The sequence below is a fragment of the Lethenteron reissneri genome, chromosome 52 (assembly GCF_015708825.2).
Source record: "Lethenteron reissneri isolate LAM-NWPU_2019-01 chromosome 52, ASM1570882v1, whole genome shotgun sequence".
In the NCBI taxonomy this organism is placed as follows: Eukaryota; Metazoa; Chordata; class Hyperoartia; order Petromyzontiformes; family Petromyzontidae; genus Lethenteron; species Lethenteron reissneri.
This window is the reverse complement of record NC_083830.1, coordinates 4,837,823-4,864,720: the sequence shown is the minus strand read 5'-3', so window position 1 is coordinate 4,864,720 and position 26,898 is coordinate 4,837,823. Positions and strand designations below refer to the sequence as shown.

The window sequence follows — 26,898 nt, the reverse complement described above, 5'->3', positions numbered from 1 at the left end:
TTCTTGAATGCATCAACATTTTTATCGGAGTTTCTGTGAACTTGCCAGTGGATTTGCAAACTTAAAAAATTCCGTAGAGGAATATGGCGCCATGGCTTAGTTGGTAAAGCGCCTGTCTAGTAAACAGGAGATCCTGGGTTCAAATCCCAGTGGTGCCTCATTGAGATATTTTATGGTATTATTCTGCATGAGTGCATTACGGGTTAATAATCCAAGTAACTACCTGGTAATTGAGTTTGACTTCTATAGAAGTGTTAAGGAGACTTGTTACTCCATCACAACATTAAATGGGTGCCAAGTTCTAATCCTGTGCTTGATTTATTTTTAGAAATTGAAAATGTAAGTTTTTGTTTTGTTTGGGAACACAAACTTTTGCATTTCCCAATGCGACCGTATTTTGAGATTTCGCAATTAATATTCAATATCCAAATATATATATATATCTGTAAAGTAAACACGGCGATTGCAACTATGTATGTGGAAAACGTTGGATTAATAGTGTTTCACCTTCAGGATTCAGCCAACTCACATCTGAATTACGGTAATCGTTTGATCAATCTCAATGCAGTATAATTTTTCAGCATCACATTTCTTAAAGGTGCTAAATTTGTTAAATAATCCCCAATCAGTGACATAAAAAATGGCTTCTCTAGATTTCACTCTAAAAAGAGCAAATCGACAAGGATGGGATTCGAACCCATGCGTGCAGAGCACAATGGATTAGCAGTCCATCGCCTTAACCACTCGGCCACCTTGTCACATGTTGGCATGATTCATAACTAATCTCAAAAATATATTCGTTCTAGGCATCACATTTCTTGAATGCATCAACATTTTTATCGGAGTTTCTGTGAATTGGCCAGTGGGATTGTAAACTTAAGAAATTCTGTGGAGGAATATGGCGCCATGGCTTAGTTGGTAAAGCACCTGTCTAGTAAACAGGAGATCCTGGGTTCAAATCCCAGTGGTGCCTCATTGAGATATTTTATGTTATTATTCTGCATGAGTGCATTACGGGTTAATAATCCAAGTTAACTACCTGGTAATTGAGTTTGACTTCTATAGAAGTGTTAAGGAGACTTGTTTTTCCATCACAACATTAAATGGGTGCCAAGTTCAAATCCTGTGCATGATTTCTTTTTAGAATGAAATGTAAGTTTTTGTTTAGGAACATAAACGTTTGCATTTCCCAATGCGACCGTATTTTGAGATTTCACAATTAATATTCAATATCCATATATACACTTGTGAAGTAAACAAGCCGATTGCAACTATTCATGTGGAGAACGATGGATTAACACGTTCCTTCAGAGTGCGCAGGTAGGAACTTGGTTGGACAGCGCATTCGTGCGATCGGTGTCACGTGGCGCAAGCGGCGCGTCACGTGGTGCTGAGCCCGTCCGAAGCGCTCTATGAACTACAAATCGAGGGCGTGGCTATGCGCGACAGACATACAGACGGACAAATAATCCCTGGTGGGCAGTGTGGAACTGTTGTTCCTACCTGTAATTGCGTTTCACCTTCAGGATTCAGCAAATTCACATCTAAATTACGGTAATCGTTTGATCAATCACAGTGCAGTGTAATTTCTCAGCATTCCATTTCTTAAAGGTGCTAAATTTATGAGATGATCCCCGATCAATGACATAAAAAATGGCTTCTCGAGATTTCACTCTAAAAAGAGCAAATCGACAAGGATGGGATTCGAACCCATGCGTGCAGAGCACAATGGATTAGCAATCCATCGCCTTAACCACTCGGCCACCTTGTCACATGTTGCCATGATTCATAACTAATCTCAAAAATATATTCGTTCTAGGCATCACATTTCTTGAATGCATCAACATTTTTATCGGAGTTTCTGTGAATTTGCCAGTGGATTTGCAAACTTCAAAAATTCCGTAGAGGAATATGGCGCCATGGCTTAGTTGGTAAAGCGCCTGTCTAGTAAACAGGAGATCCTGGGTTCAAATCCCAGTGGTGCCTCAGTGAGATATTTTATGGTATTATTCTGCATGAGTGCATTACGGGTTAATAATCCAAGTAACTACCTGGTAATTGAGTTTGACTTCTTTAGAAGTGTTAAGGAGACTTGTTTTTCCATCACAACATTAAATGGGTGCCAAGTTCAAATCCTGTGCATGATTTATTTTTAGAAATTGAAAATGTAAGTTTTTGTTTTGGAACATAAACGTTTGCATTTCCCAATGCGACCGTATTTTGAGATTTCACAATTAATATTCAATATCCATATATATACTTGTGAAGTAAACAAGCCGATTGCAACTATTCATTTGGAGAACGATGGATTAACACGTTCCTTCAGAGTGCGCAGGTAGGAACTTGGTTGGACAGCGCATTCGTGCGATCCGTGTCACGTGGCGCAAGCGGCGCGTCACGTGGTGCTGAGCCCGTCCGAAGCGCTCTATGAACTACAAATCGAGGGCGTGGCTATGCGCGACAGACATACAGACGGACAAATAATCCCTGGTGGGCAGTGTGGAACTGTTGTTCCTACCTGTAATTGCGTTTCACCTTCAGGATTCAGCAAATTCACATCTAAATTACGGTAATCGTTTGATCAATCACAGTGCAGTGTAATTTTTCAGCATTCCATTTCTTAAAGGTGCTAAATTTATGAGATGATCCCCGATCAATGACATAAAAAATGGCTTCTCGAGATTTCACTCTAAAAAGAGCAAATCGACAAGGATGGGATTCGAACCCATGCGTGCAGAGCACAATGGATTAGCAATCCATCGCCTTAACCACTCGGCCACCTTGTCACATGTTGCCATGATTCATAACTAATCTCAAAAATATATTCGTTCTAGGCATCACATTTCTTGAATGCATCAACATTTTTATCGGAGTTTCTGTGAACTTGCCAGTGGATTTGCAAACTTAAAAAATTCCGTAGAGGAATATGGCGCCATGGCTTAGTTGGTAAAGCGCCTGTCTAGTAAACAGGAGATCCTGGGTTCAAATCCCAGTGGTGCCTCATTGAGATATTTTATGGTATTATTCTGCATGAGTGCATTACGGGTTAATAATCCAAGTAACTACCTGGTAATTGAGTTTGACTTCTATAGAAGTGTTAAGGAGACTTGTTACTCCATCACAACATTAAATGGGTGCCAAGTTCTAATCCTGTGCTTGATTTATTTTTAGAAATTGAAAATGTAAGTTTTTGTTTTGTTTGGGAACACAAACTTTTGCATTTCCCAATGCGACCGTATTTTGAGATTTCGCAATTAATATTCAATATCCAAATATATATATATCTGTAAAGTAAACACGGCGATTGCAACTATGCATGTGGAAAACGTTGGATTAATAGTGTTTCACCTTCAGGATTCAGCCAACTCACATCTGAATTACGGTAATCGTTTGATCAATCTCAATGCAGTATAATTTTTCAGCATCACATTTCTTAAAGGTGCTAAATTTGTTAAATAATCCCCAATCAGTGACATAAAAAATGGCTTCTCTAGATTTCACTCTAAAAAGAGCAAATCGACAAGGATGGCATTCAAACCCATGCGTGCAGAGCACAATGGATTAGCAGTCCATCGCCTTAACCACTCGGCCACCTTGTCACATGTTGGCATGATTCATAACTAATCTCAAAAATATATTCGTTCTAGGCATCACATTTCTTGAATGCATCAACATTTTTATCGGAGTTTCTGTGAATTGGCCAGTGGGATTGTAAACTTAAGAAATTCTGTGGAGGAATATGGCGCCATGGCTTAGTTGGTAAAGCACCTGTCTAGTAAACAGGAGATCCTGGGTTCAAATCCCAGTGGTGCCTCATTGAGATATTTTATGTTATTATTCTGCATGAGTGCATTACGGGTTAATAATCCAAGTTAACTACCTGGTAATTGAGTTTGACTTCTATAGAAGTGTTAAGGAGACTTGTTTTTCCATCACAACATTAAATGGGTGCCAAGTTCAAATCCTGTGCATGATTTATTTTTAGAAATTGAAAATGTAAGTTTTTGTTTAGGAACATTAACGTTTGCATTTCCCAATGCGACCGTATTTTGAGATTTCACAATTAATATTCAATATCCATATATACACTTGTGAAGTAAACAAGCCGATTGCAACTATTCATGTGGAGAACGATGGATTAACACGTTCCTTCAGAGTGCGCAGGTAGGAACTTGGTTGGACAGCGCATTCGTGCGATCCGTGTCACGTGGCGCAAGCGGCGCGTCACGTGGTGCTGAGCCCGTCCGAAGCGCTCTATGAACTACAAATCGAGGGCGTGGCTATGCGCGACAGACATACAGACGGACAAATAATCCCTGGTGGGCAGTGTGGAACTGTTGTTCCTACCTGTAATTGCGTTTCACCTTCAGGATTCAGCAAATTCACATCTAAATTACGGTAATCGTTTGATCAATCACAGTGCAGTGTAATTTCTCAGCATTCCATTTCTTAAAGGTGCTAAATTTATGAGATGATCCCCGATCAATGACATAAAAAATGGCTTCTCGAGATTTCACTCTAAAAAGAGCAAATCGACAAGGATGGGATTCGAACCCATGCGTGCAGAGCACAATGGATTAGCAATCCATCGCCTTAACCACTCGGCCACCTTGTCACATGTTGCCATGATTCATAACTAATCTCAAAAATATATTCGTTCTAGGCATCACATTTCTTGAATGCATCAACATTTTTATCGGAGTTTCTGTGAATTTGCCAGTGGATTTGCAAACTTCAAAAATTCCGTAGAGGAATATGGCGCCATGGCTTAGTTGGTAAAGCGCCTGTCTAGTAAACAGGAGATCCTGGGTTCAAATCCCAGTGGTGCCTCAGTGAGATATTTTATGGTATTATTCTGCATGAGTGCATTACGGGTTAATAATCCAAGTAACTACCTGGTAATTGAGTTTGACTTCTTTAGAAGTGTTAAGGAGACTTGTTTTTCCATCACAACATTAAATGGGTGCCAAGTTCAAATCCTGTGCATGATTTATTTTTAGAAATTGAAAATGTAAGTTTTTGTTTTGGAACATAAACGTTTGCATTTCCCAATGCGACCGTATTTTGAGATTTCACAATTAATATTCAATATCCATATATATACTTGTGAAGTAAACAAGCCGATTGCAACTATTCATTTGGAGAACGATGGATTAACACGTTCCTTCAGAGTGCGCAGGTAGGAACTTGGTTGGACAGCGCATTCGTGCGATCCGTGTCACGTGGCGCAAGCGGCGCGTCACGTGGTGCTGAGCCCGTCCGAAGCGCTCTATGAACTACAAATCGAGGGCGTGGCTATGCGCGACAGACATACAGACGGACAAATAATCCCTGGTGGGCAGTGTGGAACTGTTGTTCCTACCTGTAATTGCGTTTCACCTTCAGGATTCAGCAAATTCACATCTAAATTACGGTAATCGTTTGATCAATCACAGTGCAGTGTAATTTTTCAGCATTCCATTTCTTAAAGGTGCTAAATTTATGAGATGATCCCCGATCAATGACATAAAAAATGGCTTCTCTAGATTTCACTCTAAAAAGAGCAAATCGACAAGGATGGGATTCGAACCCATGCGTGCAGAGCACAATGGATTAGCAATCCATCGCCTTAACCACTCGGCCACCTTGTCACATGTTGGCATGATTCATAACTAATCTCAAAAATATATTCGTTCTAGGCATCACATTTCTTGAATGCATCAACATTTTTATCGGAGTTTCTGTGAACTTGCCAGTGGATTTGCAAACTTAAAAAATTCCGTAGAGGAATATGGCGCCATGGCTTAGTTGGTAAAGCGCCTGTCTAGTAAACAGGAGATCCTGGGTTCAAATCCCAGTGGTGACTCATTGAGATATTTTATGGTATTATTCTGCATGAGTGCATTACGGGTTAATAATCCAAGTAACTACCTGGTAATTGAGTTTGACTTCTATAGAAGTGTTAAGGAGACTTGTTACGCCATCACAACATTAAATGGGTGCCAAGTTCTAATCCTGTGCTTGATTTATTTTTAGAAATTGAAAATGTAAGTTTTTGTTTTGTTTGGGAACACAAACTTTTGCATTTCCCAATGCGACCGTATTTTGAGATTTCGCAATTAATATTCAATATCCAAATATATATATATATCTGTAAAGTAAACACGGCGATTGCAACTATGCATGTGGAAAACGTTGGGTTAATAGTGTTTCACCTTCAGGATTCAGCCAACTCACATCTGAATTACGGTAATCGTTTGATCAATCTCAATGCAGTATAATTTTTCAGCATCACATTTCTTAAAGGTGCTAAATTTGTTAAATAATCCCCAATCAGTGACATAAAAAATGGCTTCTCTAGATTTCACTCTAAAAAGAGCAAATCGACAAGGATGGGATTCGAACCCATGCGTGCAGAGCACAATGGATTAGCAGTCCATCGCCTTAACCACTCGGCCACCTTGTCACATGTTGGCATGATTCATAACTAATCTCAAAAATATATTCGTTCTAGGCATCACATTTCTTGAATGCATCAACATTTTTATCGGAGTTTCTGTGAACTTGCCAGTGGATTTGCAAACTTAAAAAATTTCCGTAGAAGAATATGGCGCCATGGCTTAGTTGGTAAAGCGCCTGTCTAGTAAACAGGAGATCCTGGGTTCAAATCCCAGTAGTGCCTCATTGAGATATTTTATGGTATTATTCTGCATGAGTGCATTACGGGTTAATAATCCAGGTAACTACCTGGTAATTGAGTTTGACTTCTTTAGAAGTGTTAAGGAGACTTGTTTTTCCATCACAACATTAAATGGGTGCCAAGTTCAAATCCTGTGCATGATTTATTTTTAGAAATTGAAAATGTAAGTTTTTGTTTTGGAACATAAACGTTTGCATTTCCCAATGCGACCGTATTTTGAGATTTCACAATTAATATTCAATATCCATATATATACTTGTGAAGTAAACAAGCCGATTGCAACTATTCATTTGGAGAACGATGGATTAACACGTTCCTTCAGAGTGCGCAGGTAGGAACTTGGTTGGACAGCGCATTCGTGCGATCCGTGTCACGTGGCGCAAGCGGCGCGTCACGTGGTGCTGAGCCCGTCCGAAGCGCTCTATGAACTACAAATCGAGGGCGTGGCTATGCGCGACAGACATACAGACGGACAAATAATCCCTGGTGGGCAGTGTGGAACTGTTGTTCCTACCTGTAATAGCGTTTCACCTTCAGGATTCAGCAAATTCACATCTAAATTACGGTAATCGTTTGATCAATCACAGTGCAGTGTAATTTCTCAGCATTCCATTTCTTAAAGGTGCTAAATTTATGAGATGATCCCCGATCAATGACATAAAAAATGGCTTCTCGAGATTTCACTCTAAAAAGAGCAAATCGACAAGGATGGGATTCGAACCCATGCGTGCAGAGCACAATGGATTAGCAATCCATCGCCTTAACCACTCGGCCACCTTGTCACATGTTGCCATGATTCATAACTAATCTCAAAAATATATTCGTTCTAGGCATCACATTTCTTGAATGCATCAACATTTTTATCGGAGTTTCTGTGAACTTGCCAGTGGATTTGCAAACTGAAAAAATTCCGTAGAGGAATATGGCGCCATGGCTTAGTTGGTAAAGCGCCTGTCTAGTAAACAGGAGATCCTGGGTTCAAATCCCAGTGGTGCCTCATTGAGATATTTTATGGTATTATTCTGCATGAGTGCATTACGGGTTAATAATCCAAGTAACTACCTGGAAATTGAGTTTGACTTCTATAGAAGTGTTAAGGAGACTTGTTACTCCATCACAACATTAAATGGGTGCCAAGTTCTAATCCTGTGCTTGATTTATTTTTAGAAATTGAAAATGTAAGTTTTTGTTTTGTTTGGGAACACAAACTTTTGCATTTCCCAATGCGACCGTATTTTGAGATTTCGCAATTAATATTCAATATCCAAATATATATATATCTGTAAAGTAAACACGGCGATTGCAACTATGCATGTGGAAAACGTTGGATTAATAGTGTTTCACCTTCAGAATTCAGCCAACTCACATCTGAATTACGGTAATCGTTTGATCAATCTCAATGCAGTATCATTTTTCAGCATCACATTTCTTAAAGGAGCTAAATTTGTTAAATAATCCCCAATCAGTGACATAAAAAATGGCTTCTCTAGATTTCACTCTAAAAAGAGCAAATCGACAAGGATGGGATTCGAACCCATGCGTGCAGAGCACAATGGATTAGCAGTCCATCGCCTTAACCACTCGGCCACCTTGTCACATGTTGGCATGATTCATAACTAATCTCAAAAATATATTCGTTCTAGGCATAACATTTCTTGAATGCATCAACATTTTTATCGGCGTTTCTGTGAATTGGCCAGTGGGATTGTAAACTTAAGAAATTCTGTGGATGAATATGGCGCCATGGCTTAGTTGGTAAAGCGCCTGTCTAGTAAACAGGAGATCCTGGGTTCAAATCCCAGTGGTGCCTCATTGAGATATTTTATGTTATTATTCTGCATGAGTGCATTACGGGTTAATAATCCAAGTTAACTACCTGGTAATTGAGTTTGACTTCTATAGAAGTGTTAATGAGACTTGTTTTTCCATTACAACATTAAATGTGTGCCAAGTTCAAATCCTGTGCTTGATTTATTTTTAGAAATTGAAAATGTGAGTTTTTGTTTTGGAACATAAACGTTTGCATTTCCCAATGCGACCGTATTTTGAGATTTCGCAATTAATATTCAATATCCATATATATACTTGTGAAGTAAACAAGCCGATTGCAACTATTCATGTGGAGAACGATGGATTAACACGTTCCTTCAGAGTGCGCAGGTAGGAACTTGGTTGGACAGCGCATTCGTGCGATCCGTGTCACGTGGCGCAAGCGGCGCGTCACGTGGTGCTGAGCCCGTCCGAAGCACTCTATGAAATACAAATCGAGGGCGTGGCAATGCGCAACAGACATACAGACGGACAAATAATCCCTGGTGGGCAGTGTGGAACTGTTTTTCCTACCTGTAATTGCGTTTCACCTTCAGGATTCAGCAAATTCACATCTAAATTACGGTAATCGTTTGATCAATCACAGTGCAGTGTAATTTCTCAGCATTCCATTTCTTAAAGGTGCTAAATTTATGAGATAATCCCCGATCAATGACATAAGAAATGGCTTCTCGAGATTTCACTCTAAAAAGAGCAAATCGACAAGGATGGGATTCGAACCCATGCGTGCAGAGCACAATGGATTAGCAGTCCATCGCCTTAACCACTCGGCCACCTTGTCACATGTTGGCATGATTCATAACTAATCTCAAAAATATATTCGTTCTAGGCATCACATTTCTTGAATGCATCAACATTTTTATCGGAGTTTCTGTGAATTTGCCAGTGGGATTGCAAACTTAAGAAATTCCGTAGAGGAATATGGTGCCATGGCTTAGTTGGTAAAGTGCTTGTCTAGTAAACAGGAGATCCTGGGTTCAAATCCCAGTGGTGTCTCTTTGAGATATTTTATGTTATTATTCTGCATGAGTGCATTACGGGTTAATAATCCAAGTAACTACCTGGTAATTGAGTTTGACATCTATAGAAGTGTTAAGGAGACTTGTTATTCCATCACAACATTAAATGGGTGCCAAGTTTTAATCCTGTGCTTGATTTATTTTTAGAAATTGAAAATGTAAGTTTTTGTTTTGTTTGGGAACATAAACTTTTGCATTTCCCAATGCGACCGCGTTTTGAGATTTCGCAATTAATTTTCAATATCCAAATATATATATATCTGTAAAGTAAACACGGCGATTGCAACTATGCATGTGGAAAACGTTGGATTAATAGTGTTTCACCTTCAGGATTCAGCCAACTCACATCTGAATTACGGTAATCGTTTGATCAATCTCAATGCAGTATAATTTTTCAGCATCACATTTCTTAAAGGTGCTAAATTTGTTAAATAATCCCCAATCAGTGACATAAAAAATGGCTTCTCTAGATTTCACTCTAAAAAGAGCAAATCGACAAGGATGGGATTCGAACCCATGCGTGCAGAGCACAATGGATTAGCAGTCCATCGCCTTAACCACTCGGCCACCTTGTCACATGTTGCCATGATTCATAACTAATCTCAAAAATATATTCGTTCTAGGCATCACATTTCTTGAATGCATCAACATTTTTATCGGAGTTTCTGTGAATTTGCCAGTGAGATTGTAAACTTAAGAAATTCTGTAGAGGAATATGGCGCCATGGCTTAGTTGGTAAAGCGCCTGTCTAGTAAACTAGGAGATCATGGGTTCAAATCCCAGTGGTGCCTCATTGAGATATTTTATGTTATTATTCTGCATGAGTGCATTACAGGTTAATAATCCAAGTAACTACCTGGTAATTGAGTTTGACTTCTATAGAAGTGTTAAGGAGACTTGTTTTTCCATCACAACATTAAATGGGTGCCAAGTTCAAATCCTGTGCTTGATTTATTTTTAGAAATTAAAAATGTAAGTTTTTGTTTTGGAACATAAACGTTTGCATTTCCCAATGCGACCGTATTTTGAGATTTCGCAATTAATATTCAATATTTATATATATACTTGTGAAGTAAACAAGCCGATTGAAACTATTCATGTGGAGAACGATGGATTAACACGTTCCTTCGGAGTGGGCAGGTAGGAACTTGGTTGGACAGCGCATTCGTGCGATCCGTGTCACGTGGCGCAAGCGGCGCGTCACGTGGTGCTGAGCCCGCCCGAAGCACTCTATGAAATACAAATCGAGGGCGTGGCTATGCGAGACAGACATACAGACGGACAAATAATCCCTGGTGGGCAGTGTGGAACTGTTGTTCCTACCTGTAATACCGTTTCACCCTCAGGATTCAGCAAACTCACATCTGAATAACGGTGATCGTTTGATCAATCTCAATGCAGTATAATTTTTCAGCATCACATTTCTTAAAGGTGCTAAATTTGTTAAATAATCCCCAATCAGTGACATAAAAAATGGCTTCTCTAGATTTCACTCTAAAAAGAGCAAACCGACAAGGATGAGATTCGAACCCATGCATGCAGAGCACAATGGATTAGCAGTCCATCGCCTTAACCACTCGGCCACCTTGTCACATGTTGCCATGATTCATAACTAATCTCAAAAATATATGCGTTCTAGGCATCACATTTCTTGAATGCATCAACATTTTTATCGGAGTTTCTGTTAATTTGCCAGTGGGATTGGAAACTTAAGAAACTCATAGAGAAATATGGCGCCATGGCTTAGTTGGTAAAGCGCCTGTCTAGTAAACAGGAGATCCTGGGTTCAAATCCCAGTGGTGCCTCATTGAGATATTTTATGTCATTATTCTGCATGAGTGCATTACGGGTTAATAATCCAAGTTGACTACCTGGTAATTGAGTTTGACTTCTATAGAAGTGTTAAGGAGACTTGTTTTTCCATCACAACATTAAATGGGTGCCAAGTTCAAATCCTGTGCTTGATTTATTTTTAGAAATTGAAAATGTAAGTTTTTGTTTTGGAACATAAACGTTTGCATTTCCCAATGCGACCGTATTTTGAGATTTCGCAATTAATATTCAATATCCATATATATACTTGTGAAGTAAACAAGCCGATTGCAACTATTCATGTGGAGAACAATGGATTAACACGTTCCTTCAGAGTGCGCAGGTAGGAACTTGGTTGGACAGCGCATTCGTGCGATCCGTGTCACGTGGCGCAAGCGGCGCGTCACGTGGTGCTGAGCCCGTCCGAAGCGCTCTATGAAATCCAAATCGAGGGCGTGGCTATGCGCGACAGACATACAGACGGACAAATAATCCCTGGTGGGCAGTGTGGAACTGTTGTTCCTACCTGTAATTGCGTTTCACCTTCAGGATTCAGCCAACTCACATCTGAATTACGGTAATCGTTTGATCAATCTCAATGCAGTATAATTTTTCAGCATCACATTTCTTAAAGGTGCTAAATTTGTGAAATAATCCCCAATCAGTGACGTAAAAAATGGCTTCTCTAGATTTCACTCTAAAAAGAGCAAATCAACAAGGATGGGATTCGAACCCATGCGTGCAGAGCACAATGGATTAGCAGTCCATCGCCTTAACCACTCGGCCACCTTGTCACATGTTGCCATGATTCATAACTAATCTCAAAAATATATGCGTTCTAGGCATCACATTTCTTGAATGCATCAACATTTTTATCGGAGTTTCTGTTAATTTGCCAGTGGGATTGGAAACTTAAGAAACTCATAAAGAAATATGGCGCCATGGCTTAGTTGGTAAAGCGCCTGTCTAGTAAACAGAAGATCCTGGGTTCAAATCCCAGTGGTGCCTCATTGAGTTATTTTATGGTATTATTCTGCATGAGTGCATTACGGGTTAATAATCCAAGTAACTACATGGTAATTGAGTTTGACTTCTATAGAAGTGTTAAGGAGACTTGTTTTTCCATCACGACATTAAATGGGTGCCAAGTTCAAATCCTGTGCTTGATTTGTTTTTAGAAATTGAAAATGTAAGTTTTTGTTTTGGAACATAAACGTTTGCATTTCCCAATGCGACCGTAATTTGAGATTTCGCAATTAATATTCAATATCCATATATATACTTGTGAAGTAAACAAGCCGATTGCAACTATTCATGTGGAGAACGATGGATTAACACGTTCCTTCAGAGTGCGCAGGTAGGAACTTGGTTGGACAGCGCATTCGTGCGATCCGTGTCACGTGGCGCAAGCGGCGCGTCACGTGGTGCTGAGCCCGTCCGAAGCGCTCTATGAAATACAAATCGAGGGCGTGGATATGCGCGACAGACATACAGACGGACAAATAATCCCTGGTGGGCAGTGTGGAACTGTTGTTCCTACCTGTAATTGCGTTTCACCTTCAGGATTCAGCAAATTCACATCTAAATTACGGTAATCGTTTGATCAATCACAGTGCAGTGTAATTTCTCAGCATTCCATTTCTTAAAGGTGCTAAATTTATGAGATAATCCCCGATCAATGACATAAAAAATGGCTTCTCGAGATTTCACTCTAAAAAGAGCAAATCGACAAGGATGGGATTCGAACCCATGCGTGCAGAGCACAATGGATTAGCAGTCCATCGCCTTAACCACTCGGCCACCTTGTCACATGTTGCCATGATTCATAACTAATCTCAAAAATATATTCGTTCTAGGCATCACATTTCTTGAATGCATCAACATTTTTATCGGAGTTTCTGTGAATTTGCCAGTGAGATTGTAAACTTAAGAAATTATGTAGAGGAATATGGCGCTATGGCTTAGTTGGTAAAGCGCCTGTCTAGTAAACAGGAGATCCTCGGTTCAAATCCCAGTGGTGCCTCATTGAGATATTTTATGTTATTATTCTGCATGAGTGCATTACGGGTTAATAATCCAAGTAACTACCTGGTAATTGAGTTTGACTTCTATAGAAGTGTTAAGGAGACTTGTTGTTACATCACAACATTAAATGGGTGCCAAGTTCAAATCCTGTGCTTGATTTCTTTTTAGAAATTGAAAATGTAAGTTTTTGTTTTGGAACATAAACGTTTGCATTTCGCAATGCGACCGTATTTTGAGATTTTGCAATTAATATTCAATATCCATATATATACTTGTGAAGTAAACAAGCCGATTGCAACTATTCATGTGGAGAACGATGGATTAACACGTTCCTTCAGAGTGCGCAGGTAGGAACTTGGTTGGACAGCGCATTCGTGCGATCCGTGTCACGTGGCGCAAGCGGCGCGTCACGTGGTGCTGAGCCCGCCCCAAGCACTCTATGAAATACAAATCGAGGGCGTGGCTATGCGAGACAGACATACAGACGGACAAATAATCCCTGGTGGGCAGTGTGGAACTGTTGTTCCTACCTGTAATACCGTTTCACCTTCAGGATTCAGCAAACTCACATCTGAATAACGGTAATCGTTTGATCAATCTCAATGCAGTATAATTTTTCAGCATCACATTTCTTAAAGGTGCTTAATTTGTTAAATAATCCCCAATCAGTGACATAAAAAATGGCTTCTCTAGATTTCACTCTAAAAAGAGCAAATCGACAAGGATGGGATTCGAACCCATGCATGCAGAGCACAATGGATTAGCAGTCCATCGCCTTAACCACTCGGCCACCTTGTCACATGTTGCCATGATTCATAACTAATCTCAAAAATATATGCGTTCTAGGCATCACATTTCTTGAATGCATCAACATTTTTAACGGAGTTTCTGTGAATTTGCCAGTGGGATTGGAAACTTAAGATATTCCGTAGAGTAATATGGTGCCATGGCTTAGGTGGTACTAGCGCCTGTCTAGTTAAACAGGAGATCCTAGGTTCAAATCCCAGTGGTGCCTCATTGAGATATTTTATGTTATTATTCTGCATGAGTGCATTACGGGTTAAAAATCCAAGTAACTACCTGGTAATTGAGTTTGACTTCTATAGAAGTGTTAAGGAGACTTGTTTTTCCATCACAACATTAAATGGGTGCCAAGTTCAAATCCTGTGTTTGATTTATTTTTAGAAATTGAAAATGTAAGTTTTTGTTTTGGAACATAAACGTTTGCATTTCCCAATGCGACCGTATTTTGAGATTTCGCAATTAATATTCAATATCCATATATATACTTGTGAAGTAAACAAGCCGATTGCAACTATTCATGTGGAGAACGATGGATTAACACGTTCCTTCAGAGTGCGCAGGTAGGAACTTGGTTGGACAGCGCATTCGTGCGATCCGTGTCACGTGGCGCAAGCGGTGCGTCACGTGGTGCTGAGCCCGCCCCAAGCACTCTATGAAATACAAATCGAGGGCGTGGCTATGCGAGACAGACATACAGACGGACAAATAATCCCTGGTGGGCAGTGTGGAACTGTTGTTCCTACCTGTAATACCGTTTCACCTTCAGGATTGAGCAAACTCACATCTGAATAACGGTAATCGTTTGATCAATCTCAATGCAGTATAATTTTTCAGCATCACATTTCTTAAAGGTGCTAAATTTGTTAAATAATCCCCAATCAGTGACATAAAAAATGGCTTCTCTAGATTTCACTCTAAAAAGAGCAAATCGACAAGGATGGGATTCAAACCCATGCATGCAGAGCACAATGGATTAGCAGTCCATCGCCTTAACCACTCGGCCACCTTGTCACATGTTGCCATGATTCATAACTAATCTCACAAATATATGCGTTCTAGGCATCACATTTCTTGAATGCATCAACATTTTTATCGGAGTTTCTGTGAATTTGCCAGTGGGATTGGAAACTTAAGAAATTCCATAGAGAAATATGGCGCCATGGCTTAGTTGGTAAAGCGCCTGTCTAGTAAACAGGAGATCCTGGGTTCAAATCCCAGTGGTGCCTCATTGAGTTATTTTATGGTATTATTCTGCATGAGTGCATTACGGGTTAATAATCCAAGTAACTACCTGGTAATTGAGTTTGACTTCTATAGAAGTGTTAAGGAGACTTGTTTTTCCATCACGACATTAAATGGGTGCCAAGTTCAAATCCTGTGCTTGATTTATTTTTAGAAATTGAAAATGTAAGTTTTGTTTTGGAACATAAACGTTTGCATTTCCCAATGCGACCGTATTTTGAGATTTCGCAATTAATATTCAATATCCATATATATACTTGTGAAGTAAACAAGCCGATTGCAACTATTCATGTGGCGAACGATGGATTAACACGTTCCTTTGGAGTGGGCAGGTAGGAACTTGGTTGGACAGCGCATTCGTGCGATCTGTGTCACGTGGCACAAGCGGCGCGTCACCTGGTGCTGAGCCCGTCCGAAGCGCTCTATGAAATACAAATCGAGGGCGTGGCTATGCGCGACAGACATACAGATGGACAAATAATCCCTGGTGGGCAGTGTGGAACTGTTGTTCCTACCTGTAATAGCGTTTCATCTTCAGGATTCAGCAAACTCACATCTGAATTACGGTAATCGTTTGATCAATCACATTGCAGTGTAATTTCTCAGCATTCCATTTCTTAAAGGTGCTAAATTTGTGAGATAATCCCCGATCAATGACATAAAAAATGGCTTCTCGAGATTTCACTCTAAAAAGAGCAAATCGACAAGGAAGAGATTCGAACCCATGCGTGCAGAGCACAATGGATTAGCAGTCCATCGCCTTAAACACTCGGCCACCTTGTCACATGTTGCCATGATTCATAACTAATCTCAAAAATATATTCGTTCTAGGCATCACATTTCTTGAATGCATCAACATTTTTATCGGAGTTTCTGTGAATTTGCCAGTGGGATTGGAAACTTAAGAAATTCCGTAGAGGAATATGGCGCCATGGCTTAGTTGGTAAAGCGCCTGTCTAGTAAACAGGAGATCCTGGGTTCAAATCCCAGTGGTGCCTCATTGAGATATGTTATGGTATTATTCTGCATGAGTGCTTTACGGGTTAATAATCCAAGTAACTTCCTGGTAATTGAGTTTGACTTCTATAGAAGTGTAGAGGTGATACGCGCTGGGATTAGAGATCGTATGCCAGCGCGTAATGATTGGCTGTGTAGGTGGTGACGTGCGCTGACGGTGGAGGATCAGGGGTCAGCGCGGGGTCGTGGGTTACGGGGTACTGATTGGCTGTGGACGGGTGACGTGCTGAGAGGGAGTGATCGGGTGGCAGCGCGGTGTGATTGGTGGAGGAGTGTTAACACGCGCTGGGGAAAACGGATCGTAGAGAGAGTGCGTCGTGATTGGTTCATTAAGGAGTGATGCTCACGTTGAAGTACGCATCAGCTCCGCCTCTCGTGAGCAGGGGCTATAAAAGGGGATGCACACAGGCGTGAGGGCAGTGTGTAACCAGCGAAGAATGAAGGCGGGGATGAAGACCTAGGGCCCTGCGGTACCTAGTCCCGCTGTCCTAACGGGACCGGGACTCTGTGTAACCCAGAGGCGAGTGTAGTGTGTGTAGCCAGAGGCGTAAGGTCTACACGAGCCGAATGCAGTGTATTGTGTAGCCAGGGACATAGGGTCTACACGAGTCAAGTGTATTGTGTAGCCAGGGACATAGGGTCTACACGAGTCGAGTGTATTGTGTAGCCAGAGGCGTAGAGTTTACACAAGAGTAGTGGAGTGTGAAGTCGGAAGAAAGGAGACTACACGTTGTATTTTGATACGTAAAGATTTAATAAAAGTGTGTTCCCGTCAAGAAGTTCCTGCCGTCAATTCCCATACTTCAACTGGCGTCAGAAGTGAAACGGTCTTCCAAGCATGGATACAAGGAGGAACCGTCGGACCCACGGGATTGACCACGGGGACAACCTCGACGACGCGGGTCAACTGGCGTCGGGGGGTGAGGAAGAGGAGTTGCCCACGGGGCAGGATCCGCCGACGGCGCCGGACGAGCCACGGGGGACTGACGCCGTGCTTCGCGAAGCGCACTCCCGTCTGGCGGAGCTGCTGCTCGCCGCCGCGTCCATCTTGGCGGAGATCAGCTCGTCGGGAGGAGCGGGAACGGCGGCCGACGTTCTGCAGGGTCGCCCTGCAGATTCCCGCCAAAACGATTTGGCGATGGCCGCCATTTCATCTGCACCGACTTTTGGCGGGAACGGCCATCACCACGTGGCAGCGGTTCTCCATGCGCGCCCGCTGACGTCACCAACGCGCGCGGCGGACCGCCATCACACACCCGCCGATGGGGCCGCCATCTTACACACCGGCGGGGCGGCAGAGAGGAAGCACGAGGAGGAGGACGACTTCATTTTTCAGCAGCGCCTTCCCACGTTGTCAGCCTTCAAGGCGGAAGGCGGGGATTGGAGCCAATTTCAGCGCAGATTTTTGGCGCATCAGGAGATGTCCGCCTGGTCCGACGCTACGGCACTGCGGGCACTGCCTGCCATGCTGGATGACAACGCGCTCGCGGCCTTCACGTCCGCACGCAAGTCGGACCGCTCCACGCTCAAAGATGCGCTGGCTCTCATGGCCAAGGTCTATGGTCCTCCCTCCGCGTGCCGCCATCATTTTTATGCAAGACGGAAGGCGGACACGGAGACCGTGCTCGCCTACCGCACGGCGTTGCTTGCTCTCGCCGACGCCGCGTTCCCTCGTATGGACGAGGAGGGCCAAGATGCCATGGTTTTGGAGCAGCTGCTCAAGTTGGCGCAGGACCTGGGGGTCCCCATCAACACGGCCGATGAGACCGATATTTCATCCTTACGGGTCGCCACAAGCATACAAGCGCACGAGGTCCTTCAACGTAAACAGGGAGTCGTCTGCAACGCTGCCGTGGCCTCAACTCCGGGCCCAGTTGTCACCGTGCCCCAAGTCGTCAGCCCACGAGAGGAGGCGTTCATCGCGGGACGACCGGGGGACTGGAGATCGGGGGGTCGTTCGCCTCTGCGAGCGGCCCGCAAGCTGGAGCAACCGAGATCTCCGACGACTGTCATCACCTGCTATAACTGCGGCCTCCGGGGCCACGTGGCCTCCGGTTGCCGCGCCCCACGTCAGCGCGCCATGGGACCTCGGCTGGACGACGACCAAGGCCCCAAGTCGTCCCTGCAAACCCCGGCAAGTCGCGGCACCTCACATGCTCGGCCCGCATACTCGGCACATATGGGTCGTCGCGTTGCGGCGGGGGAGAGCCGAGTAGAGTTCGGGGATTCGGTTCAGAGAGGGCGATTCGGCCGGGACCGGGGAGACATTAAATGGTCGGAGTTGGGGCACAGAATAGTGGCTGCCTCAGCGGGTTCATCCGTAGTTACCGGATCTATTGATGGGGTCGAGGTCAGGGTGTTAGTGGACACGGGGGCATCGGCGACTATTATATCGGATCTCATTTATAATATTCTCCCTGTACAATGTCGTCCGCTTCTTCCGGTGGATGTGCCATTTTACGCCGCTAACGGGGGATCCTTGGGCATTATCGGTCAGATTAGGGCATCCATTTGCATTGGTGATATCAAATTGTCGGGACCCGTTTTTGTTTCGTCCTCCCTGGCGGTCCCTTGTCTATTGGGCACTGATTTTTTGGCAAAAATGCCCATCAAAATTCTCATTGATCAGCGTTGCATTGAACTACCATCGGGTCGCCGTATTTCATTTTTGACGAGCCCTAATGAAATTCGGACGGCGTGCGCTACCATACAGGCGTTAGCGACACAGACCGTGCACGTGCCCCCGGGTTCACAAATGTTAATTCCCCTCCGGTTGCGGAAGCCATGGGTGAAGGAGGCCTCGGAACAGGGCATGCTTTTGGGTCCTTCTAATAGGGCTGTTGGAGGTCTCGATTTGTCGGTGGCTCACACTTTGGTGGGGGCTGACAGAGATCCGTTTGTGATGGTTTTAAACGCTGGGGCGCGGCCGGCCGTCATTCAGCAGGGCACCGTGCTAGCTCACGCGGCGCGGGTCCCTGCGGAGGAGAGGCTGGTTGCGCAGGCGGATCCGAGTCCCACGAAAAACGTTACATTGAAGGAGGACCTCGATTGGGTTGATTCGCTGTGCGCGGACTCTGACGATTTATCAGCGGTACAGTTGGGTGCGCTGCGCGGGTTGCTCATTGAATTTTCGGATGTCTTCAGTAAACATAAGTATGACATTGGGTGCACGGACCTGCTACGCCACCACATTGAAACGGGCGATGCGGCACCGGTCAGGCAAAATCCCTTCCGACTGAGTCCTGCTGAGAAGGAACATGTTCAGTCGGCAGTTAACGATATGCTAGAAGCCGACATTATTTCGCCTTCCTCCAGTCCTTGGGGAGCGCCTATTGTGCTCGTTAAAAAGCAGGACGGGTCCCTGCGATTTTGCGTCGATTTCCGTCGCCTGAATAAGATCTCTGTGGCCGACGTGTATCCGCTCCCCAAGATGGACGAGTCTCTCGACGCATTGTCTGGTGCGCGATACTTTTCGACTCTTGATTTATTATCCGGATTCTGGCAGTTGCCACTCGACGAAGAGTCTAAGCCTAAGACCGCATTTCGGACTCCAGGGGGCCTGTTTCAGTTTAACCGGTTACCCATGGGACTTCACTCCTCTCCGGCGACGTTTCAGCGTCTTATGGAATTGGTTTTGTCGGGCTTGCAGTGGGATACGTGCCTCATTTACCTTGACGATGTCATTGTTTTCGGTAAAACGTTTGAAGAACACCTCCAGCGATTGAGGGGGGTGTTCTTGCGAATGCGATCGGCTAAATTAAAGTTTAAACCGGCCAAATGCCACCTTTTTCGTAAATCCGTGAGGTACTTGGGTCACATTGTCGACTCTTCGGGGATTTCTACCGATCCTGCGAAGACGGACTGTGTCAGTTCGTGGCCAACGCCCACGTCAGTGTCAGACGTACGCAGTTTCATCGGTTTTGCTTCATATTATCGCCGATTCGTTGAGCACTTTGCCACCATTGCAAAACCCTTGCACGCTCTAACGGCGAAAGGAGTGAAGTTCCGATGGGGACCGGAGGAGGAGGCTGCATTCTGCTCCCTCCGGGACGCCTTGGTTAGGGCCCCACCCTTGCGCTATCCGGACTTCGCGAGTCCCTTCTTGCTAGACACGGACGCTAGCAACACGGGCATTGGGGGAGTGCTGTCCCAAGTCGTTGGAGGGGTCGAACGAGTGGTCGCCTATGGTAGCAGGGTGTTGTCGCCGGCAGAGCAGCGCTACTGCGTCACCCGTCGCGAACTGCTTGCCATTGTTTTTTTTGTACAACAATTCAGGCCATATCTCTATGGTCGTCATTTCACGGTCCGGACGGACCACGCGGCGCTCCAGTATTCATTGCGGGTCGCCCAGCCCTCGGGCCAATTGTCGCGGTGGTTGGAAGTCCTCCAGGACTATCAGTTCACGACTACGTACCGTAAAGGCTTGCGACATACAAATGCCGATGCCCTGTCGCGGTTGTTGCCTTGTCACAAATGTGCGTGCTTATCGGGATCGGCGCGCTGTAAACCGCCGGTTACGGAAGGTAGGGAGGCGTTGGTTGCGGCCGCGAGCACACCAATTGGGGATGGTCCCGCTACCCCTGGGGGTCAGGACTCGCTGCTCTCAATGTCATTGATTGAGTGGGGCCGTCTCCAAATGGCGGACAGCTCCCTGCTGGCATTGCGCCGCAAGACGGGGGGTTCCGAAGGTAACCACGACCGAACTGGCTCCTACGAGCTTAAGCAAGGCCTATTGATGAGATGGGACAGTTTGTCCCGGCGGCATGCGATTGTGGTGCCTGCTGCTGTGAGGGGGAAGGTTGTCTTGGCCGCACACGAACGCCTCTTGCATTTGGGAGTTAACAAAACGCTTGCCCTGCTTCAGCGTGACTATTATTGGCCGGGAATGGGGGGTGACGTGGTGAACATTCTGAAGGGTTGTGTTGAGTGCGCCAGACGGAAACCACCGCCTGTGCCAGCTAATCCACCGCTGCAATCCATCCAGGTCTCGCGCACTAACGAGCTCGTTGCACTCGACATTCTGGGGCCTTTTCCGGTCACGCCTAGGGGTAATAAGTACCTGTTGGTGGGGGTCGAATATTTTACCCGGTGGCCTATGGCGTGGCCACTCGCCAACCAGTCGGCGGCGGCTGTGACGGACGCCTTTGTCCAGGGCTACGTCCTGGACAAGGGGGCTCCCGAACGCTTGCTGACTGACCAAGGGAAGAATTTTTCGAGTAAATTACTGCAAGAGGTGTGCGACCTGTTGGGTACCAAGAAGGTGCGTACCTCCCCGTACCACCCGCAGACGGACGGGATGGTGGAGAGGCTTAACAGGACATTGACTTCTATGTTGTGCCAGCAGGTGTGTGAGGCGCATGTTGATTGGGACCTGCAGGTCCCTGGGGTCCTCGCCGCGTATAGAATGGCCCCCCATGCAGCTACGGGATTTTCCCCGTTTTATCTGATGTACGGTCGGGAAGCCGACCCGCCCATGGAAACGCAGCTGGGTCTGTCCGCACCACGAGCAAATTCGAAATTGGCAGAGCATATTAAATTTAATATTCATAAGCTGACAGAGGCAAGGGAGGCCGCACGGCTTAATTCACGGGCTCGCCAAATTGCAAACGAGCGGTTGCGGGCACGGAAGGTGTCCGTGCACAATTGGGAACCAGGTGACAGGGCCTGGCTGCATTGCCCGCAGGCACCTTTGGCTACGTCGCCTAAATTGTTGAAGCCGTGGCGGGGACCCGTGGAGGTCGTGCGGGTTGCACGCCCCCAGTGCGTTCAGATAAAATGGGGAAAACGCCGTTGGTACGTCCACCCCTCCCGACTGAAACCGTTCTCGCCTCCGTATGGCCTCCCCTTGTGTCATGAGGGCCGAGCATGTGACGTGACCAGCGACCCTGAGGGGGAATTGTCTTTGCCTGCTCCTCACATGTCTCCGCCTGATCCGCTCCCAGGTGTCTCGGAACTGACAGCTGCCGACCACCGGCGGCCGGATCTTGAGCAGCCGGAGCCACCGGACGGTCGCCAACGTCGGGCTGTATATTGCTTCATATTTAAGTGTTGTGTTGTTGTTGTTGCATTACGGGGCACACTGAGAGGTGGAGTTTCTTTGTTACTGCATTGACGTTAGGTTGTGTTGTTGGTTAACAGCCGGGCCGGCTGCAAGCTATGTGGGAGGGGGTGATGTAGAGGTGATACGCGCTGGGATTAGAGATCGTATGCCAGCGCGTAATGATTGGCTGTGTAGTTGGTGACGTGCGCTGACGGTGGAGGATCAGGGGTCAGCGCGGGGTCGTGGGTTACGGGGTACTGATTGGCTGTGGACGGGTGACGTGCTGAGAGGGAGTGATCGGGTGGCAGCGCGGTGTGATTGGTGGAGGAGTGTTAACACGCGCTGGGGAAAACGGATCGTAGAGAGAGTGCGTCGTGATTGGTTCATTAAGGAGCGATGCTCACGTTGAAGTACGCATCAGCTCCGCCTCTCGTGAGCAGGGGCTATAAAAGGGGATGCACACAGGCGTGAGGGCAGTGTGTAACCAGCGAAGAATGAAGGCGGGGATGAAGACCTAGGGCCCTGCGGTACCTAGTCCCGCTGTCCTAACGGGACCGGGACTCTGTGTAACCCAGAGGCGAGTGTAGTGTGTGTAGCCAGAGGCGTAAGGTCTACACGAGCCGAATGCAGTGTATTGTGTAGCCAGGGACATAGGGTCTACACGAGTCGAGTGTATTGTGTAACCAGGGACATAGGGTCTACACGAGTCGAGTGTATTGTGTAGCCAGGGACATAGGGTCTACACGAGTCGAGTGTATTGTGTAGCCAGAGGCGTAGGGTCTACACGAGTGAAGGGTATCGTGTGTAGCCAGAGGCCTAGAGTTTACACGAGAGTAGTGGAGTGTGAAGTCGGAAGAAAGGAGACTACACGTTGTATTTTGATACGTAAAGATTTAATAAAAGTGTGTTCCCGTCAAGAAGTTCCTGCCGTCAATTCCCATACTTCAGAAGTGTTAAGGAGGCTTGTTTTTCCATCACAACATTAAATGGGTGCCAAGTTCAAATCCTGTGCTTGATTTCTTTTAAGAAATTTACTGCAGTCACGAAAGTTCTAAAATTAAGATTGAAAATGTAAGTTTTTGTTTTGGAACATAAACGTTTGCATTTCCCAATGCGACCGTATTTTGAGATTTCCCAATTAATATTCAATATCCATATATATACTTGTGAAGTAAACAAGCCGATTGCAACCATTCATGTGGAGAACGATGGATTAACACGTTCCTTCAGAGTGCGCAGGTAGGAACTTGGTTGGACAGCGCATTCGTGCGATCCGTGTCACGTGGCGCAAGCGGCGCGTCACGTGGTGCTGAGCCCGCCCGAAGCGCTCTATGAAATACAAATCGAGGGCGTGGCAAATTCGGAAATATGTCGTCTCCATAAAACACAATAAAACCAAGAAGATCCAAAGGAGTTTCTGGTAGAACTTTATTCCGGTTACTGAGCAGCATTTAGCAATCTCCAATTTCTGTGAAAAGTTCGTGGCCATTGATGTCGGTGTCGTAGAAATTTCCAAAATCTGTGCAATTTCGACGAATTGCATCGACATCTGTGTCGGATAGAAGAGTTTTGACGTCCAGCAGAAATCAAAATTTTGTGTTCAGGTCTTTTAGTCGTAAAAACCGTGTTGACATCTCCTGTTGAAGTCGATAAAATACGCTCTTCATAACGCGCACAATTTCTTCTTCTGCTGAAAGTCCTGCATCTCTTGCCAGTTCTCCTGGAATCTTCCGACGTCGCCTTATTCTTCTGTCCACATCGATCCCCCAGGTTGTGTATCTTGTTTTGGCGTTTACTACAGCAACGTGGCTCAAATCATCACGAAGCTTGACAAATTCATGCTCCAAAGATTCAAGATCAGTTGCTGCTTCCTTGAAATTCATAGTAGGATCCTGTAAGCGCTTCTGAACACGATCAATTTTTCCAAGAATGACATTCCAGAAATGTAATAAAACTATGAAGTTAAAATTTAATACGCATGCATGTAACTGTTCTGCATCACTTCTGGTTTCAGGCGTCATAGTTATGTCCTCCGATAATTTGTCTAGCAGCCCTACTAGTTCATCCAGTCCTTCATAGATAGCTTTAACAGCTTCTGATCGTGCACTCCAGCGTGTTCCAGACTCCCGCTTTACTGTGATGGGCACAGCTTTTTTTAACTCTTCGCAACGAATTGTTGAACGAGAGAAAAACAAATATATACTGTGCGGTGGCTAGGATTGTTTTCATGAGAATTTAGTTTTTCTGGCTTTCTCCACTTGTTGAAACCGTTTGTTAACTCAAACGAAGCTCGTGAGTTTGAACTCGATGATGTAAATAATAGACAACAGAAACAGTAAGCAGCTTTATTGATTGGTGAATATAATAGCCACGAACGATTCACTTCCTCTCCATTCGCTAGTCGGCGTTTATACCATGCTGATGTAATTGAACGTTCTCTGGATACTGATGATAGATTGTCTCTGTGCTGCAAAGGCAAGGATCCTAGAGTAATCATTTCATTGTGAAGAGGTTGTGATATTTTCGATAACTTTGTCGTTTTATCATATTCTAAGTAGCCAACATCGTGAAACTTTAGTACAGCAGGAACAGCATCATAATGAGTATTTTCAGCTTCTCTATCAGAAGATTCTTCTATCTCATCTTCCCCGTTACTGTCAACAAGTTTATCATCATGTCGTAGTTTCCGCCACCAAAAAACACATGCCACTGACTAAGGCTGAAAGACTGCGCCTGTCTGTTGTTTGGGACGTTCTTCCATGTACGTTCTTAATAGGCGTGCGCACCAAAATGTAATTACATGACATGTAGGCTGTGTGTGGCGGGATATATAACTTTTAGGTTGAGGTGTAGATTTCTGCAGTAGTTTCAGGCTGCCGCGCCCGCCACAATAAGTTATAATGTAACGTTGTAAGCCTCATTTTGGCGCCCCTTTACCTTGGCGCCCGGGGACATATGTACCCCCCTGCCCCCCTCCCTAGCTACGCCTCTGGGTGAGGGTTAGGGTTTACGAAGCAGTTGAGGGTTAGGGTATAGAAAGCAGATTATGGTTAGTGTTTCCAAAAGCGTATGAGGGTTAAGGTTTAGAGGGCAGTTAAGGGTTAGGGTTTAGTAAGCAGGTGAGGATTAGGAGTTAGAAGGCAGGAGAGGGTTAGGTTTTAGAAAGCAGTTGAGGGTTAGGATTTAGAAGGCAGGTGAAGATTAGCGTTTAGAAAGCAAGTGAGGGTTAGGGTTTAGAAAGCAGGTGACTTTTATTAGTTTTTGATCCAGCTGGACAGGATTGGACACATCTTAGGCAACTTATCACCCAAGAAAATGTAGGGCACAAAGTGTTTCTTATCTAACTTTGAAACAATAACATATTCTTAGGTTTTTTCCGTAAAGTCACGTAGGTAAAAAATAATAAAATAAGAATAAATGAAAATAAATCAATTAAATCACGACGTTTCGGAGGCAACACAAATCTCCATCTTCAGGTGGGACCGTCACAGCTAATTTTACTGTGTCAAGTGAGAAAGCTTCAAATCTGGAATTAAACAATAACATATTTAAGAATCACATTTAGGAAGACAAACATATTGTACTGTATAATTTTTTTTACTTGAAATATCATCAATGGTCCTCATACTATCCAGGGCACTCTCAGTGTTTCATTTTAAACACCCTGAGAAACGACTGAACGCCACGAAGAAAATATTTGCAATTTAAAAGCAGTAACTTTAATGCCATCGATCTGGGTGAGTACGAAAGGTAAAAAAAAATCCATCAGATGATATTTATTTCATTGAAATTTTAATCTTATTGTATAAACAGGTCAGGGTTTAGAATGAGGGTTGAGGGTTAAGCCAGGCGAGGCTTTTTGGGTTTAAAACGTAGGCGTTCGGTGTTACGAAGGCAGGCAAGGGCAGAGTTATGAATGCATGTGAGGACGTGAACACACAAATGTATTACTGGTAGAAACCCACTGGTTCCACCAGCCCACAGGGGATTATTGTGTCCGTCCATCGTTCAGGGAGGGGCTGGGTGGGGAGGGGCTGGGTGGGGAGGGTGGGGAGGGGCTGGGTGGGGAGGGGCTGGTCACCCCGTGGTGCCCTTATAAAATTCTAGATTTGAAGCTTTGGTGACTGCAAAGATTCATACTCTTAGGTTTTTTCGGTAAAGTCACGTAGGTAAAAAATTAAATAAAAAATTACTAAAAGTAATAATAGAAATAAAATAAAATAATAAATCACGACGTTTCGGAGGCAACACAAGTCTCCGTCATCAGGTGGGACCGTCACAGCTAGATTTGCTGTATCAAGTGAGGCAAAGATTCCAAGATACAAGTTCTTAAATACAAGTTAAGGGGGGGAGGAGGGAGGGGGGGGGGCTTATCTGAATGTGGTAGCCAATGAATGGAACGTATTGGGAGGGGGGGGGGGGATAAAAGA

The 26,898-nt window shown here is 44.5% G+C and overlaps 30 non-coding genes across 30 annotated transcripts; 17 read left to right on the top strand and 13 right to left on the bottom strand.

Moving 5' to 3' along the window:
- The first annotated feature begins 85 nt into the window (after nucleotides 1-85).
- TRNAT-AGU (transfer RNA threonine (anticodon AGU)) lies at nucleotides 86-158 on the top strand. Its single transcript has one exon. It is a non-coding gene; the product is annotated as a tRNA-Thr (tRNA).
- Nucleotides 159-676: 518 nt separating this feature from the next.
- TRNAS-GCU (transfer RNA serine (anticodon GCU)) lies at nucleotides 677-758 on the bottom strand. Its single transcript has one exon. It is a non-coding gene; the product is annotated as a tRNA-Ser (tRNA).
- A 142-nt stretch (nucleotides 759-900) lies between these two features.
- On the top strand, nucleotides 901-973 carry TRNAT-AGU (transfer RNA threonine (anticodon AGU)). Its single transcript has one exon. It is a non-coding gene; the product is annotated as a tRNA-Thr (tRNA).
- Nucleotides 974-1,689: 716 nt separating this feature from the next.
- On the bottom strand, nucleotides 1,690-1,771 carry TRNAS-GCU (transfer RNA serine (anticodon GCU)). The gene has a single exon. It is a non-coding gene; the product is annotated as a tRNA-Ser (tRNA).
- Nucleotides 1,772-1,913: 142 nt separating this feature from the next.
- TRNAT-AGU (transfer RNA threonine (anticodon AGU)) lies at nucleotides 1,914-1,986 on the top strand. Its single transcript has one exon. It is a non-coding gene; the product is annotated as a tRNA-Thr (tRNA).
- A 718-nt stretch (nucleotides 1,987-2,704) lies between these two features.
- On the bottom strand, nucleotides 2,705-2,786 carry TRNAS-GCU (transfer RNA serine (anticodon GCU)). The gene has a single exon. It is a non-coding gene; the product is annotated as a tRNA-Ser (tRNA).
- A 142-nt stretch (nucleotides 2,787-2,928) lies between these two features.
- Nucleotides 2,929-3,001, top strand: TRNAT-AGU (transfer RNA threonine (anticodon AGU)). Its single transcript has one exon. It is a non-coding gene; the product is annotated as a tRNA-Thr (tRNA).
- Nucleotides 3,002-3,741: 740 nt separating this feature from the next.
- On the top strand, nucleotides 3,742-3,814 carry TRNAT-AGU (transfer RNA threonine (anticodon AGU)). The gene has a single exon. It is a non-coding gene; the product is annotated as a tRNA-Thr (tRNA).
- Nucleotides 3,815-4,533: 719 nt separating this feature from the next.
- Nucleotides 4,534-4,615, bottom strand: TRNAS-GCU (transfer RNA serine (anticodon GCU)). Its single transcript has one exon. It is a non-coding gene; the product is annotated as a tRNA-Ser (tRNA).
- A 142-nt stretch (nucleotides 4,616-4,757) lies between these two features.
- Nucleotides 4,758-4,830, top strand: TRNAT-AGU (transfer RNA threonine (anticodon AGU)). The gene has a single exon. It is a non-coding gene; the product is annotated as a tRNA-Thr (tRNA).
- Nucleotides 4,831-5,548: 718 nt separating this feature from the next.
- TRNAS-GCU (transfer RNA serine (anticodon GCU)) lies at nucleotides 5,549-5,630 on the bottom strand. The gene has a single exon. It is a non-coding gene; the product is annotated as a tRNA-Ser (tRNA).
- Nucleotides 5,631-5,772: 142 nt separating this feature from the next.
- TRNAT-AGU (transfer RNA threonine (anticodon AGU)) lies at nucleotides 5,773-5,845 on the top strand. Its single transcript has one exon. It is a non-coding gene; the product is annotated as a tRNA-Thr (tRNA).
- A 518-nt stretch (nucleotides 5,846-6,363) lies between these two features.
- TRNAS-GCU (transfer RNA serine (anticodon GCU)) lies at nucleotides 6,364-6,445 on the bottom strand. Its single transcript has one exon. It is a non-coding gene; the product is annotated as a tRNA-Ser (tRNA).
- A 143-nt stretch (nucleotides 6,446-6,588) lies between these two features.
- On the top strand, nucleotides 6,589-6,661 carry TRNAT-AGU (transfer RNA threonine (anticodon AGU)). The gene has a single exon. It is a non-coding gene; the product is annotated as a tRNA-Thr (tRNA).
- A 718-nt stretch (nucleotides 6,662-7,379) lies between these two features.
- TRNAS-GCU (transfer RNA serine (anticodon GCU)) lies at nucleotides 7,380-7,461 on the bottom strand. The gene has a single exon. It is a non-coding gene; the product is annotated as a tRNA-Ser (tRNA).
- A 142-nt stretch (nucleotides 7,462-7,603) lies between these two features.
- On the top strand, nucleotides 7,604-7,676 carry TRNAT-AGU (transfer RNA threonine (anticodon AGU)). Its single transcript has one exon. It is a non-coding gene; the product is annotated as a tRNA-Thr (tRNA).
- A 516-nt stretch (nucleotides 7,677-8,192) lies between these two features.
- Nucleotides 8,193-8,274, bottom strand: TRNAS-GCU (transfer RNA serine (anticodon GCU)). Its single transcript has one exon. It is a non-coding gene; the product is annotated as a tRNA-Ser (tRNA).
- A 142-nt stretch (nucleotides 8,275-8,416) lies between these two features.
- Nucleotides 8,417-8,489, top strand: TRNAT-AGU (transfer RNA threonine (anticodon AGU)). Its single transcript has one exon. It is a non-coding gene; the product is annotated as a tRNA-Thr (tRNA).
- A 719-nt stretch (nucleotides 8,490-9,208) lies between these two features.
- Nucleotides 9,209-9,290, bottom strand: TRNAS-GCU (transfer RNA serine (anticodon GCU)). Its single transcript has one exon. It is a non-coding gene; the product is annotated as a tRNA-Ser (tRNA).
- Nucleotides 9,291-9,432: 142 nt separating this feature from the next.
- On the top strand, nucleotides 9,433-9,505 carry TRNAT-AGU (transfer RNA threonine (anticodon AGU)). The gene has a single exon. It is a non-coding gene; the product is annotated as a tRNA-Thr (tRNA).
- Nucleotides 9,506-10,021: 516 nt separating this feature from the next.
- Nucleotides 10,022-10,103, bottom strand: TRNAS-GCU (transfer RNA serine (anticodon GCU)). The gene has a single exon. It is a non-coding gene; the product is annotated as a tRNA-Ser (tRNA).
- Nucleotides 10,104-10,245: 142 nt separating this feature from the next.
- Nucleotides 10,246-10,319, top strand: TRNAT-AGU (transfer RNA threonine (anticodon AGU)). Its single transcript has one exon. It is a non-coding gene; the product is annotated as a tRNA-Thr (tRNA).
- Nucleotides 10,320-11,260: 941 nt separating this feature from the next.
- TRNAT-AGU (transfer RNA threonine (anticodon AGU)) lies at nucleotides 11,261-11,333 on the top strand. The gene has a single exon. It is a non-coding gene; the product is annotated as a tRNA-Thr (tRNA).
- Nucleotides 11,334-12,052: 719 nt separating this feature from the next.
- On the bottom strand, nucleotides 12,053-12,134 carry TRNAS-GCU (transfer RNA serine (anticodon GCU)). Its single transcript has one exon. It is a non-coding gene; the product is annotated as a tRNA-Ser (tRNA).
- Nucleotides 12,135-12,275: 141 nt separating this feature from the next.
- TRNAT-AGU (transfer RNA threonine (anticodon AGU)) lies at nucleotides 12,276-12,348 on the top strand. The gene has a single exon. It is a non-coding gene; the product is annotated as a tRNA-Thr (tRNA).
- Nucleotides 12,349-13,066: 718 nt separating this feature from the next.
- TRNAS-GCU (transfer RNA serine (anticodon GCU)) lies at nucleotides 13,067-13,148 on the bottom strand. The gene has a single exon. It is a non-coding gene; the product is annotated as a tRNA-Ser (tRNA).
- A 142-nt stretch (nucleotides 13,149-13,290) lies between these two features.
- TRNAT-AGU (transfer RNA threonine (anticodon AGU)) lies at nucleotides 13,291-13,363 on the top strand. The gene has a single exon. It is a non-coding gene; the product is annotated as a tRNA-Thr (tRNA).
- A 718-nt stretch (nucleotides 13,364-14,081) lies between these two features.
- TRNAS-GCU (transfer RNA serine (anticodon GCU)) lies at nucleotides 14,082-14,163 on the bottom strand. Its single transcript has one exon. It is a non-coding gene; the product is annotated as a tRNA-Ser (tRNA).
- A 1,159-nt stretch (nucleotides 14,164-15,322) lies between these two features.
- TRNAT-AGU (transfer RNA threonine (anticodon AGU)) lies at nucleotides 15,323-15,395 on the top strand. Its single transcript has one exon. It is a non-coding gene; the product is annotated as a tRNA-Thr (tRNA).
- A 941-nt stretch (nucleotides 15,396-16,336) lies between these two features.
- Nucleotides 16,337-16,409, top strand: TRNAT-AGU (transfer RNA threonine (anticodon AGU)). The gene has a single exon. It is a non-coding gene; the product is annotated as a tRNA-Thr (tRNA).
- The last annotated feature ends 10,489 nt before the right edge of the window (nucleotides 16,410-26,898 follow it).